The following is a 14,108-nucleotide window of genomic DNA, read 5'->3' as shown; positions in this document are numbered from 1 at the left end:
TGGCTGAATCTCTGGAGTCCCAGGATGTCTCTGACCAGAGCCTGCCTGAGTAATAGCAGAGACTGGGAGTCACATGAACTACAGGGGAAGAAACTGCAAAGCGATACACTAATTTTAAGGCAGGAGAAGTGGCTATACAGAGAGTTCACACCAAAAACTTCTTTCTCGCGCTTGAGACTAGAACACACATGGAAACAGCAGTGATGGGAAAGTCAGGGAGATAAAATATTTTCCTAACGGTGATGACAAATGTGTATTGGGCTGGATTGCAGAAAGATTCCTTCAGAACTCTTACTCCGACAGTTTTTAAAGAGTGAGTCAGCAAGAATGACTCAGCTATCTGAGATTCATTAGGCTGAATACTGATGAAAACAGGGTTAGACTATGTAATTTTTCAGAATTACTTCCAAGCAGAGCAATCAGTCAATAACGATAATAATGATATTGATCATAATAATAGCAGTTATCATCTTTTGAATGACAGATTCTACTCTTGGTAGCTTTTATACGTTCGCTCAGGGGTTAGCAAACTTCTGCTGTAAAGGGCCAAGTATAAATATTTTAGGTTTTGTGAGATACGTTGTCTCTGTCACAGCAACTTAAGTCTGCCCTTAAGCACAAAAGCGCCACAGACAGTAAGTAAGCAAGTGAGGGATGCTATTATGTGGGTATATGTTTTAATAAAACTTTATTTGCAAAGACAGGTGGTAGGCCAGATTTGGCACACAGACTATAGTTTGCTAGCTCCTGCATTATCTCATTGACCCTCACATACTGCAAAAAGGTACTTTTACTATTCCTATCTTACAGGTAAAGAAACTGAGTCTTGGAGAGATAAAGTAATTGCATGAAATCCCAGAGCAGCAAGTTGTAGATTCAGGATTCCAACTCTGGGGTTCCTACACTGTTGTGTCTGGGTAAACCCTTTCACTTCCAGAGGAGTTCATCATTCTGGATCCCCATGTCCCAGATTTGGTTCTTTGATTATCTAACAATTATTGGACAGGCTCAACATACCTACCATGGTACAGCATCTTGTGTAACTCTCAGGACAGCTGCATGAGATAGGTCCTGTTCTCCCCCTCTAGAGCCTGAGGTTCCCAAAGGATATGGTAGCATTCCCATGGCCCACCAGTAGTGAGAAGCTGCGCTTGGAGTCAGACTCAGATCTCTCTGAGTCGAAGTTCAGTGATCTTCCCTCCAGACCTGTTACTTCCAGATTTGAAAAATCTTTCACAGTTTGTGATTTACCAAAGTGGTACATGTCTATTGCACAGAAATGGGAACAACCATAATGATAAAGATGATGACGATCACTCATGATCCACCACCCCAAAATAACTTCTACTACCAATCTGATGCTTTTCCCTGAAAATGATCTATGCTCATTCTCCCAAACAGTTACATACTAAATGAAATACTTGATACATTTTTTTCTTGCATTAGATTGGGAGGGTTTTTTTAAAATAAATTTTAAATTTTAATAAAATCACTATTTTAATTATTACAAATTTTCCCATCATAGGATATGAGTTTTTAACAATTTAGGTACTTTCTATTTTTTTTCTATTATAAATGCTTTGATTACTTTCTTGTACATAAATCATTGTCTGAATCTCCAATTATGTCCCCAGGGTAAATTTCTAGAAGGAGGATTATTGCTCCAAAGGCTATTAATTATTTTAAACTTCTTTATAGATTGTACTTTTTGGAAATATGTGCTGATTTCCATTCCCCTCCACAGGTCAGATATACTGTACCCCAATTCAGCATGATTTTTTTTTTTTAGTTTGAAATTTTTGTGAATTAAAATGCTGCAGTTCTACTTTGATTTTTATTAAGTAGCTTTGGGGTTTTCTTATTGATTTGTCAGAGTTCTTCATATATTAAGGACATTAATTGTTTGTTTGGGTTTTTTATTTTCCTGGCAAATATTACACCCTGGTTTTTATTTGCCTTTAAAAGGAAAATAAACCCAGGGCGCCTGGGTGGCTCAGTCGTTGAGCATCTGCCTTCAGCTAAGGGCGTGATCCCAGAGTTCTGGGATCGAGCCCCGTATCAGGCTCTTCCGCTGGGAGCCTGCTTCTTCCTCTCCCACTCCCCCTGCTTGTGATCCCTCTCTCGCTGGCTGTCTCTCTGTCCAATGAATAAATAAAATCTTAAAAAAAAAAAAAGGAAAATAAACCCATCTCTATTTAGTTGTCATCTTATTCGTAACAAAGGATCCTCAGATTGTTAGCATTCAACACAGTCAGCAGCAAGAGTAGTAACAACAAATGCTTCCTCCAGTAGAATTTGCCAGGTGGCTGGAAATGACAAGCAGAGAGGTTCAGAGGCAACTCCCAGATCTCTGATACAGACCACAGACTATGTTACCTCAGGGTAGAAATCAGTCCAGATAGGAGGCAGCCAGGAGGTACAGAGAGGAGCTTGTGAGGCTGATTGTTAGCACTGAGCAAAGGGCTGTCTTTGTTCTTCATACAGCCGCAAGGCACTCACTAACTCACCATTCTTCCAAATAAGTACAAGGAGGTAAAAAACAACATCATGAAAATGTTATTTAGAAGACTATGAAATTGAAGACTGGTAAGAACTTCATTTTCATACCTTTTTGGTAAATGTAGAGAAAAGAAAAATGCTTTGAGGTCTGACATTTTCACCCCTCCATCCTCAAGTGTATGGGTTTTGAGGAAAAAGTAATTCTTCATGTCTGGTAAATCCCTTCTTTGGGGACAATAACATTTCTTTCTAGATATCAGAATGTGCGAGGGCAGTATTTCTCAGTCTTGGCACTAACAGCATTTTGGGGTCAGGTAATAGTTGGAAACTAAAGAAAGAATGAGTGAATGAATGAATGAATGATCCAATAGTTCACATTTAAATTTTTGAAGAATTGTGATATTGAGAAATTCGCCTTTTTTTCCCCTCTGTTGGTCCATACGGCTGAATTAATTACAGGGAGAAAGAAATTGGGATCAGTGTAAGAAATCTTTGTCATAATGAAAACCATGCAAAAATGGAGTGGTCTACCTTCAGAATTAATGAGCTGGTGTTCAGTGGAGGCATTCAAGTAGAGACTAGATTGTTCTCACACAGGATGTGGTATAAGACACACAAAAGATGAGGGATTCCAAGTTTAAGGGTACCTTCTATCCCTGAAAGTCTATAAATCTGTGTTTCTTGCTGTCTTCCTTTTTTAATATTTTATATTCAGGAGTATTTTCCACTAGAGGAACTTATTCTTTTTAAAACAGAAGATAAACTTTTCCAGAGTACTCAAAAATCATCACACAAACTGCAAAAACTGGTTTCTTGGGGCTCCACAGAAAGCATGCTTCAAATAAATTGAGTTAGGGATTTTCTGCTAAAACGAACTCTATGTCCACTAGCCGAGAGCTAGAAGATTCCTCCTGATCTCTCTCAGGGTCATGGGGTTGACATGGGTGGTAGGGTTAATTCAATAGAGGGGAGGAGAAGACACAACGTGTGTGTACGTGCATGCATGTGTGCGTGTAGGGATACAGCACTCTTAGGCAGCTTCCATAATTAGTGCGACAGATCAGGGTGGCTGGGTGGCTCAGTTGGTTAAGCGTCAGCCTTCAGCTTAAGTCATGATCTCAGGGCCCTAGGAACAAACCCCACATCGGGCTCCCTGCTCAGTGGGGAGTCTGCTTGTTCCTCTCCCTTTGCCCTTCACCTGCTTGTGCTCTCTCTCTCAAATAAATAAATAAAATCTTTTAAAAAATTGGTGCTACATATCTTTTCTGAGATTCTAGGCCTACCCTGAACTGAGATCTAGTCTTTTGGAGCCCTGGATCATCTGAAGGCCTGGATCCTTTTCTTCATCCCACTACAATCTATGGGTGACCAGAAGGCATGGCTTAGCAGGAGCTATGTTTCATCAGAAGACATAAGTCAACAGGAGGCATGGATCAACAGGGGTCAAAGTTCAGCAGGAGTCATGAGTCAGTAGTTGCCATGGGTTAGCAGGAGCCATAGTTCAGAAGGATCCATGGATCATCAGGAGAAAGGGGTCAACAGAAGCCATGGACCAAGAAGAACTCTGGATCTGTAGAAACCCTGAGTTAACATGGGCCATGAGTCAGTAGAGGCCACAGGTCAATAGGAGACGTGGTTCAGTAGGAGCTTCTGTTCATCGCAAACCATAGGTCAGTAGGAACCATTGTCAGCAGGAACCATACATCAGCCAGACAGAGTCAGCACTTGGTGATGGGACAAAGCCTAAAAGACATACAGAAAGAGGACAGCACCAGACTCTGAGGTGGCTGATGCCAAATAAAATAGCAGAAGCCATAATTAAGCAAAAACTATAGAGTAGCAAGAAGCTAAGCAGAGAGCACTTAATAGAGAATAAGTAAGTCACCATCATAGTAGGGTGGGAAACAGTGTGTTTCCAGGAGCATGTCAAGATAACCTAGTGTGTACGGGTGCATTGCATCATGAACAATCTAATCCTGAAGAACATTCTAGTATCTGTGAGAAATGACAATTTGGCAAAAGAGATTCTTGTCTTTCCACTTTTCCAGGTGTTCTTATCATAAACCCACACTACTAATTTTTTACTTAGGTTGGATGCCTAAAAAGAGAAATTCTTGAGATACAGTATACAAGCTTATTTTTTAAGGTTCTTGATACATATTGCTGTATTATTTTTTAAAAAGGCTGAATAAATTTGTTCTTTCCCCCCTCTAATTAAAATGCTCATAAAAATGCGTTCTCAAAGATACAAAGTGTTAAGAGGGACTGAAAGCTATGAGTAGTGCCATCTATCAGGAGGAATTTCCAGTACAAAATTTCAGATAGATGCTTCATGTGTAAAGTCAGGCAGCCAAGGAGATTGATACTTGCCATTCTGACTGTACATCTGTACCATGTAAGTCAGAACTCTGGAGTTTTGAGAGAAGAAATCCAATTCAGTTAAAACTGTCTTAATTCAATAAAATATAAGAGCATGTAACTTGGAAAGTCATGTGGTAGATTTTAGGTATGGCTGGATCCAGGAGCTTGATGTCAATCAGGGCAAACATATTTACACTTTTTTTTTGTTTTTTATCTGTCTCTTTGTTTTAGGTAATGTTCAATTTATTAAAGTTATACATTCACAGAATCAATTCTTCCTTAAAGTTTAGCTTACAAATCGTATTATTGTATTTATAAGGCTAGCAAATTGTAATGATCCCTTTGTGTTTGCTTGCTTATTAGTTTCATGATTTAATACCTTTAGGTAGAAGACAATATTTCAATAAGAGTTACACCTCATCTACTCTTCTGTAGATAGGTGGTAGACAATAAAAATCTGAACAGACCCAATTGCCTTCATAAGTAGTCCAAATTTATAACTTGCCATTTAAAACCTTCCACTGTGAATACCAAACAGCCTTTTCAATTTTTGTCCCTCCAAGTATCATATGTTCCAACCAACCCAAGTGGCTTGTCAGCAGTTGTTCCTGTCATATTGTTGCCTTTGTCTTCATTGGTTTCTCCGTCTGAAAGTGTAGCTTTTCCCATGTACTTAAACCTAATCCAGCCAGGCCTTAGCCAAAGGCTACCTTCCCTGTTAAGAATGTCTCCTATCCCCTGCTGGATCAATTCCCTCCTTTCTCTGTGCTAGTAATTAACATATTCTGCCACAAGTGATAGTTATTCCTATTCTTAACTTTAGTCCTCTATTGAAATTTTAACTTCATGAGAGCTGATATCATGCCCTTCTTTTTTTTCCTTTTTATTGAGGTAAAAATGATACACAACATTATGTAAGTTTCAGGTGTGCAACACTAATTCAACATTGATATACTATACAAAGGATCACCTTCTTAGTAAGACTAGTTACCACCCACCACCATTCGTGTGAGTCACATCTACTTTTACCCTTCGCCTCAGATCTGATGGTTGAGAACTCTGGCCAGATTAGGCCTATGTCACATGTCCACTCTTGGAGCCAGATGTTGAGGGAAATCAGACCAGCCTCCCCCTCCACTCCAAGTTATATGACTTGAGAGACCTGTGGTTTTTGAATGCAGGCAGAGTCGGCAAGTCAAAACAGACGTCCATGAGGCCCATCTTGTGGACAGGGGTGTCTTTGAGACACTCCCCAGCTGGGTAGAAGTGGGTTTTGAAAATGTTCAGAATGGTTTGGACGCTTCCATCAGTTATTTCCACTTGGTACATCTTCTAGAACCTAGACTATAATTCTCAACATGACAATGGGACAGGCTGGGTAAGGAGGGAATGTACTAGCCTGTTAATCCAAGATGTGGAGCCAACGGGGCTAAAGGTCAATGCCTGAAATAGCCATGAGAACAATGCTTGAAAACTCCTTTGAAGCATCAAGTTAAATAACAGCATAACAGTCTGTTGCTTTGGGGGGAAGTGAAGCTTGGCAACACACTTTCTGTGGTGTACCATCCAGGAGCTTCCTGTTGAGAGCAGCCTGGGGCCACCTGGACAGAATAGGCTCCCCTCCCCTCCCCTCCCCTCCCCTCCCCTCCCCTGCAGCATACTGGAGGAAGGGGCACCAATTTTGATTGAATTCGGGCCCTTCTAATATCTTGCTAAGCAAAACCAACTCTCCATGAATGCTCAGGAAATTCGAAGTCATCTCTCCTCCTGACTTGTTCTCCTGCACAAAGGCATTTCCAGAATATCACATGCTCCTGAAAATGTACTTCCTTGTATGTGAAACCTGCTAACAGTTCTCCTGAGACGTGTTTGAACGTGTAATGAGTGCCTGGGCTCCTGGTGTCAGAGCTGTGACTGAGAGGATTCTCTCCCCAAGGCAGCATTCCCTCCAAGAACTCCCACTAGATGACCCTGGGGAGCAGTTGGTGTTAACTCCAGGCAGCTGTGGTTGGGAAACCACTTTCCATAAAAACCCAGTCCTCTTTTTCCTCATGGCCCCAACTCTGGGGTGAAAAATGGAGTCCCCTACAGGCTGCTCATGATCTGCTTCTCTTCCCCTTCCATAGAATCTGCCTCCTAGGGGATCCAAATCTATCCTCATGGGCCACACCAGTTGGCGGGGTGGTACAGGCATGTAATTAAGCTGTGATGACACAGTTTGAAAAGTACCAATTATAAGAATAATAAAAATGCTAGAGTCCCTCGGAGGTGAGAGGAAGAAAATTTGCCCAGGAGATCTAGAAATCTTAGCAAAAGAGGAAACATTCAAATTCAGTCTTGAAAGAACAGGAGTGGGGCACCTGGATGCTCAGCTGGTTAAGCATCTGACTTTGGTTCAGGTCGTGATCTCAGGGCCCGGGGATTGAGCCCTGTGTCAGGCTCTCTGTTCAGCAAGAAGACTGCTTCTCCCTCTGCCCCTCCCGCTTCTTATGCTCACTCGCGTGCTCTCTCTCTCAAATAAATAAATAAAGGGCGCCTGGGTGGCTCAGTCATTAAGTGTCTGCCCTTGGCTCAGGGCATGATCCCAGAGTCCTGGGATTGAGCCCCACATTGGGCTCCCTGCTCTGCTGGGAGCCTGCTTCTTCCTCTCCTACTCCCCCTGCTTGTGTTCCCTCTCTTGCTGGCTTTCTCTTTCTCTGTCAAATGAATAAATAAAATCTTAAAAAAAAAAAATAAAATATTAAAAAGAAAGAATAGGAGTTTGCCAAGTAGAGATGAGAGTGGATAACAACTAAAAAAAAAAGCAAAAAAAAAAAAGCTAACATTCATCAAGCACTCACTGTGTACAAACCACTGTTCCAGGTGTTTTCATGTATTTATGTGTATTACATGTATTGCCCACACAGTATTTGCATGCACTACCTCATTTAATCCTCACAAAAATCATATGAAGTGGGTGTTAATATTATCCCCATTTTGCAGATTAGAAGACCGAAGCCTGAGAAATTATTTGCCTTGAGTCACGCTGAAAGTATGTGGTAGACCCAAGATTCCAACCCAGGCATTTTGACTCTGGAGCCATACTACCTGAAAGAGCAGAGGAGTGACACAATGAAAGGCATGGAGGTATTGTGGTGATTTCAAAATATGTCCAAATTCTTTCATATTCCTTCCCATGCATGGTGGAGTCGAATTTCCCTCTCCTCGAGTGTGGGCTGGACTTCATGACTTGCTTCTAATGAATGTAACAAAGTGGAAGTGACAGTGTGTGGCTTTTGAGGACCAAGTTATAGAAGCACGGTGCTGCTCTGAATTCCTGACCCACAGACACTATGAGAAAATTAATGTGTGTTAAGCCACAGGGGTATTTGTTACACGGCACCAGACAACTAATACTAACTAATGAGAATGGTTTGCTTCTCCACTGTACCTAGGCAGTTGGTATTTTGGGGCTGAAGCTCAGAGTTTTCAGAGAACCACCATGGAATGGTAAAGCTTTTAGGATAAATTATAAAACACTACAGCCATTCTGCAAAGCTCAATTCACAGGGCCAACTTACCAAAAACAACTGTCTGCTTCTCCAATCCTGACTCCTCACACCTCATCAGAAAATGCTTCCACTTCTCTAACTTCTTGTCAATGCCACTATATAGCTTTTATTACATCATTCTTGGTTTTGCAGCCATTTCTGGACACGCTTTTCTTCCCAACTAGATAGCAAGCCCCTGGGATGCTGGGCCCACATTTTATTCATCTTTCTCCTTGCATACCATTCTTTGGTCACTGCGGGAGCCCCGCAAATGTTTGGGGATGAATGCTGCCCACTCTGAAACCACAGGGCTGATGGATTGACTTTTATTCAATTCCAGCCAGTGTGCTGCCTTCTTGTCTTTGGCTTGGACGATAATGTCTGTGAACAGGAGAGACTGAGACCCAAGAGGCAAATTAGTTCAAAGTACCAGTTGTTGCTCTGGAAGCTTTCACCATAGAGGTGTGAAATGATTCACACCTATGTGGACTCGGAAAGGATGCATATCAGAACCTTTATGGCAGGTCAGGGGAGATGGGGCAATAAGCCAGAGGCAGAGATGTTCTTGGTGGGAATCTAAGGCCGGCCCCCAAGGGTGGTGCCCATCAATATGAACAATAGTTTGTTTCTAGGTAACATTTGATTTCTACCCTATTCTCCACTATGGGCTCAGTTCCTGCACACTGAATATATTTGATACATATTTGCTGAATGAAAGATTGCTCATGTAAAAGATAATTTTCACAACACCCAAATTGTCCAGGCTATTCCTACAGTTAAGGAGTTGGGTTTCGTTCAAGAGGAGCTTTATGGATAAAGAAGGACTGCATCCTGCCACAGGTCAAGGGCAGGCACATCCTGGGTACATCCTAGCACTGGAGAGGGGTTCAGGTAAACAAAATAGAGATAGGAGGAGCACCCCAACCGTATCAGTTGATGTAGGAGACACCCACTGCTATTATTTTTAGCTATCTATTAGTCTCTTCTCTCAGGACTAGTCCCTTGAGTTCCACTGGAGAACCACCTTTTTGCTAATGCTTGCTGTATATAATTTGAATGGAGTTAACTCTATACCTGGATCCTGGGAAGGATGTGCATCCTGGACCTGGCCAATAGAAACTCTGTAATTCTCCTGGTAACAGTGATTGGTTCGGGAATGGGCATGTGACTCAGTCTAAGCCAATGAGAATCAGAGAGACTTTTGCAGCAATTGCTGGAAGAGAAAGTTACCTGTTTTCTGGGGCCCCAGAGTCTGCAGAAGTGGGCTTCAGAGGTGCTGGCATCAAGTGGTTGAACTTGAGAATGAGGCCAACAGAGGGGAAGTCAGAGGTTGTAAAGAGTATGAAACAGAGTTCTAATGACACAATTGCAGACTCTTCAGGAGACATCTCCCAATCTATATCTGGGCTTAAGCTGGATAGGCCAAATTCTCTTTTTATCTTAAACCAGCCTGAGTTTTACCTTTCTGTCACTTCCAACTTTAAGACCTTGACCCAAGTGACTGCGCCTTTGGCTATTATACCAGTAGGGTACTGGTATTATACCCTGGCAGGGTGCACAAAATATCAGGCTCAAGGCAGCAAGATTGAGTAAGTTTCCACTGATTATTAACCTTACTTTTGTAACTTAATAAGAAAGTTTTTTCCCCTTATGTATTCAGCGATATAAGTCCAATATATATTTTTCCAAACAGTTAAGCAATTATCTCCAAATTATTATTCCCCACAAATGTGAAATGCTACTTTTATCATATTCTAAATTTCCATATAATTTTCTTTGGGGTATTTCTAGACTCTCTGGTCTGTTCCATTGATCATGTATTCCTATGTCTTCAATTTACTGTTTCACAATTTGGCTTTATAATACACATAAATATCTGTTGAATGCTCGTTATCCTCCCCCGCCCCTCAAAACTCTATTCTCTGTTTCAGGCATGATATTCTTATAGACGAGAATTAGAAATTTAGCATCAAGGTCTAAAAGAAGTCCAATTGGGATTGTGAAAATTAATTAAAAAAAAAAAAACAACCCTCATTTAGAATGGAATTGGGAGGCAGGCATGGGGAGCTTTTATGCCCAGCACCAGTCAATTGCAGACCCCACAGGAAGAGAGGGGCTTTGGACCTAGACGTTGATACTGTTTTATTACCCCAGCAGGTGGAAGGAAGGTTTCTTCCACTGCTGGCAAGATCGCAGCCGGTGAGAGCTAAGTCACAGCTCAGCCAAAGAGAAGCCACTAAACTTTGAGCTCCTGGTTTCCTCCAATGGACTTTTAGTTTACAACGGCCCCTCCCCGTTTTCCCCTATAAAAGAGCTACTCCTCTGGTGTATTTTCCAGACTTGCAATGGTTTTGTGGCAGCTTGCTAGTTCCGGGTTGCGATTGTCAACTATTCCCAAATAAACCCATTTTTTTTTTTTTGCTAGTAAAATAATGGGAAGTTTTATTTTTAAGGTTAATGGGATTAAGATCAGAGATAATTGGAAGTAATTGGGTCTTTCTATTCAGGATTTAGATGTGTATTTTTCATTTGCTTAAATTTTTGCAGACCTCTCAGTAAAATTTTATAAACTCACCTCATTAAAAAAAGAAAGAAAGAAAGAAAGAAAAGAAAACCAAACCAAAAAAACCCCCCAAAAAACAACTATTCTTCTGAAGCTTAGGTCATTCAATTCTGACACCTTATTCCTTCCATATCCCTTTCATCTAATGACATTCTGGACTTGCCTCTTTATTTACTTTTCCCCCCACCCCAATTTTAGTGAGATATAATTGACATACAACACTGTGTAAGTTTAAGATGTACAGAGTGATAATTTGAAATGAATCAGCGCAATGAGTATGGTCAGCAGGCATCACCTCATATAGATACGAAAATGGGAAGGGGAGAAAAAATGTTTTCTTTTCCTTGTGATGAGAATGCTCATAACAGCTTTCCAATACACCTGCAGCCCTGGGAACTGTGGTCATTGTGCTGCACATTGCATCCCGGTACTTATTTATCTCCTAACTGGCAGTTTGTAACTTTTGACCATCTTCTGTTTATTGAACTCTTGGCACACATTTTCCCATTCTGTCCCAGCCCTTGTCAACATCTGGGCTGGTTTCAGTGGCCATGCAAGGCATGTTGGTCAATGACTTCTCTAAGAACCTTGTTCTCCACTCCATCTCAGCCATCCACCCACCCTGAGGGAAGCACCCTCCACCTTGTCATCACTCCCAAACTCTTCCCTTTTAAATGGCCAACTCAAGCATGCAGACCTCTGTCCTTCCAACTTACTTCTTCGAATACTTCCATTACTACCGTTCTTTCACTTCTTAGGCATCTCTAGTTCAATGTCTCCTGTATCCCCCAGGGCCCATTCAAGAGAAAGAAAGCACACAAGTTATTGGAACAGAAAGAAATGAATTGTAACAAGTGTTAAACGGTATTGAAGAACCAAAGAGGGAAGACTCGCTCTAACTGTAAGGTAGAGCTGCAGGGAGCAGCCAACACCGCTAGCAAGGGGCGAACAAAGGCAGGGAGTTGGACTCGCTAAAACATGGAGTTTGGAGGAGGGGACCCATGGTGCTAGTTCTCAGACCTCAGAAGAGGGCACTAGGTTGGTGCTGCTGTCTTTGAGAGTGTTGGGAAAGCTGCAGACCTGATTCAGCTGCTGCTTTAGGAGGGAAGTGTCACTGCCAACAGGAAGGCAGGAAGAAGTCACACCATCATGCCCTAGTTTCTTCTCTCCCTCTTCTCTCTCTCTCCCCATCTCTATTTTTACCTCTCTCTTCCTCTCCTTCCCCCCTTCCTCCCTCTCTTCTTCCTTCTCCTCCTCCTCCTCTTTTTTAAAAAAATTTATTTATTTGAGAAGGAGAGAGAGCACATGAGTGGGGGGAGTGCAGAGAGAGAGGGAGAAACAGACTACCCACTGAGCAGGGAGCCCCAACTCGGGACTCGATCCTAGAACCCTAGGATCATGACCTGAGTCAAAGGCAGACGACCAACCGACTGAGCTACCCAGGTGCCCCCCTGCTCCTCTTTCATCTCAACCCCAGCTTCAGCTGACTTCCAAGCTGAGACAATAGTTTGACAATGAAAATTGCTTTCCTTCCATCTACCATCCCCTCCTGAATTCACTTCCTTGTGTGTCCAGCCTGGGATTACTTATCCAGCACTTCAGTAACTCTCTGGCTGATATCATAAACTCATTTGGTTCAAACAAGCAGATCAGCATCGCTGAAGACCAGCCCAGCTCTGCCTGCACACCTTACTACATTCATCCCAGCAGCTTGCTTCTCCCCACTCTGCAAAGACTGCTTTAAATCTTCTCCACTCTTCTCAGCCTTCTATCTCCTTTCCCCTTTCACTCGTTTCTGCTTCAAAGATGGGAACTTACTCTCAACTCTCTGCTCACAAGCTAACATCTGCACCAACCTTCCCACCTTCTCTCCTCTCTGCACAAGAAAGGTGGTGTTCCACGCGCGAGGGCAGGTCCCGCTCCTATTCTCTGGATCCCATTCCCTTCTTCGTTCTGGAAACTTTATGATTCACCTGTCCCCAACTCCACTCTGTACCTCTGTGCTCTCTCTCTCTCTTTACCAGATCCTTGCCTTTGGCTTTTGCTAAATTTAAATTTCAATTCACTGATTTTTGAAAAAATTACGTTTGGCAAAACGGCACAGCTCACTGAGAAAACAGGTTGGCAGTTTATTATAAAATTAAACATACAATTATCATATGGCTCAGCTTATCCCACTCCTGGGTATTTTCCCAAGACAAGGGAAAGCTTATGTACACACAAAAACCTGCGCGTGAATGCTTTCTGCCACTCTTTTGGTCTGTGAAGACTGGAAATGACACAACGGCCCTTTAGCTGGTGGATGGATAAATGACCATGACACAGCCATTTGATGGGCTACCACTTGGCAAGTAGAAGGGCTTGAACTATTGATACACACAACATGAGTGAATGTGAAATACATTTTGCCACGCGCAGGAAGGCAGACTTGGAATGGGGCACACAGTATGGTCCCATGTATAAGACATTTTGGAAAAGGTGAAAATTTTGGGGACAGAAAACAGATCAGTGATGGCCATAAAAAATCCCTTTGAAATGTAGATAGATGAGTCTCTTCCACTTAAAAAACAAACACAATCTCACAAAAAGCTCTTTTGGGCCCCACCTTCCACTCTACACCATTGCCAATATCATTCTGTTACAGGAAATTTTATTAAAACAGTTGTATGTATCCATTTTTTCTACGACCTCTCCTCCCATCATCCTTCCACCAACGTCACCCCTGCTTTCATGTCACCCAGTCCATGGGGCAGCTCTCTGCACTCATCCTTCTCAACCTGGATCAGCAGCATCCCCAAAGATTTGGATCTCCAGTGTCTTCATTCAGTTTAGGGATGAGTCTTCCTGCCAAGATCCAGCTGTAGGGCCACTTGGGCCGCGGGCAAGGAACGAGCTGCAAACATTGCAAAGTAGCTTTGGAACCAGGAGCTTGAAAAGGTGGAGCTATCCCGAGTTTACAGAAAAATAAAGTATCTCACCTGCTTTGTACTTTATAATGTTTCCTCATGAAGACTTCCCCCCATTTCTCCTGCACCATTCACGAACGAGACACCCATGAGTCACGATAGCACAAAAACTGACAAGGTCCTCTTGTTTACTTAATCTTTGCCCCTCTAAATATATTCCCCAGAAGGATGGACTTCCTTTATTGAACC

The 14,108-nt window shown here is 42.2% G+C and overlaps 1 protein-coding gene across 1 annotated transcript in view; it reads left to right on the top strand.

The window, feature by feature from the left end:
- LOC123778074 (uncharacterized) overlaps nt 1-14,108 on the top strand; it is a 316,222-nt gene that overhangs the window by 264,269 nt on the left and 37,845 nt on the right. The window contains exon 6 of the mRNA XM_087869408.1: nt 7,843-7,986. The gene's annotated coding sequence lies outside the window, so the exon portion shown is untranslated. The remainder of the gene's footprint in view (nt 1-7,842; nt 7,987-14,108) is intronic.

Source organism: Ursus americanus, chromosome 2 (genome assembly GCF_024610735.1).
Source record: "Ursus americanus isolate L20-20 chromosome 2, mUrsAme1.1.p, whole genome shotgun sequence".
Taxonomy (NCBI): domain Eukaryota; kingdom Metazoa; phylum Chordata; class Mammalia; order Carnivora; family Ursidae; genus Ursus; species Ursus americanus.
Note: the sequence above shows the minus strand (reverse complement) of the source record. Positions and strands in the feature narration are given on the sequence as shown.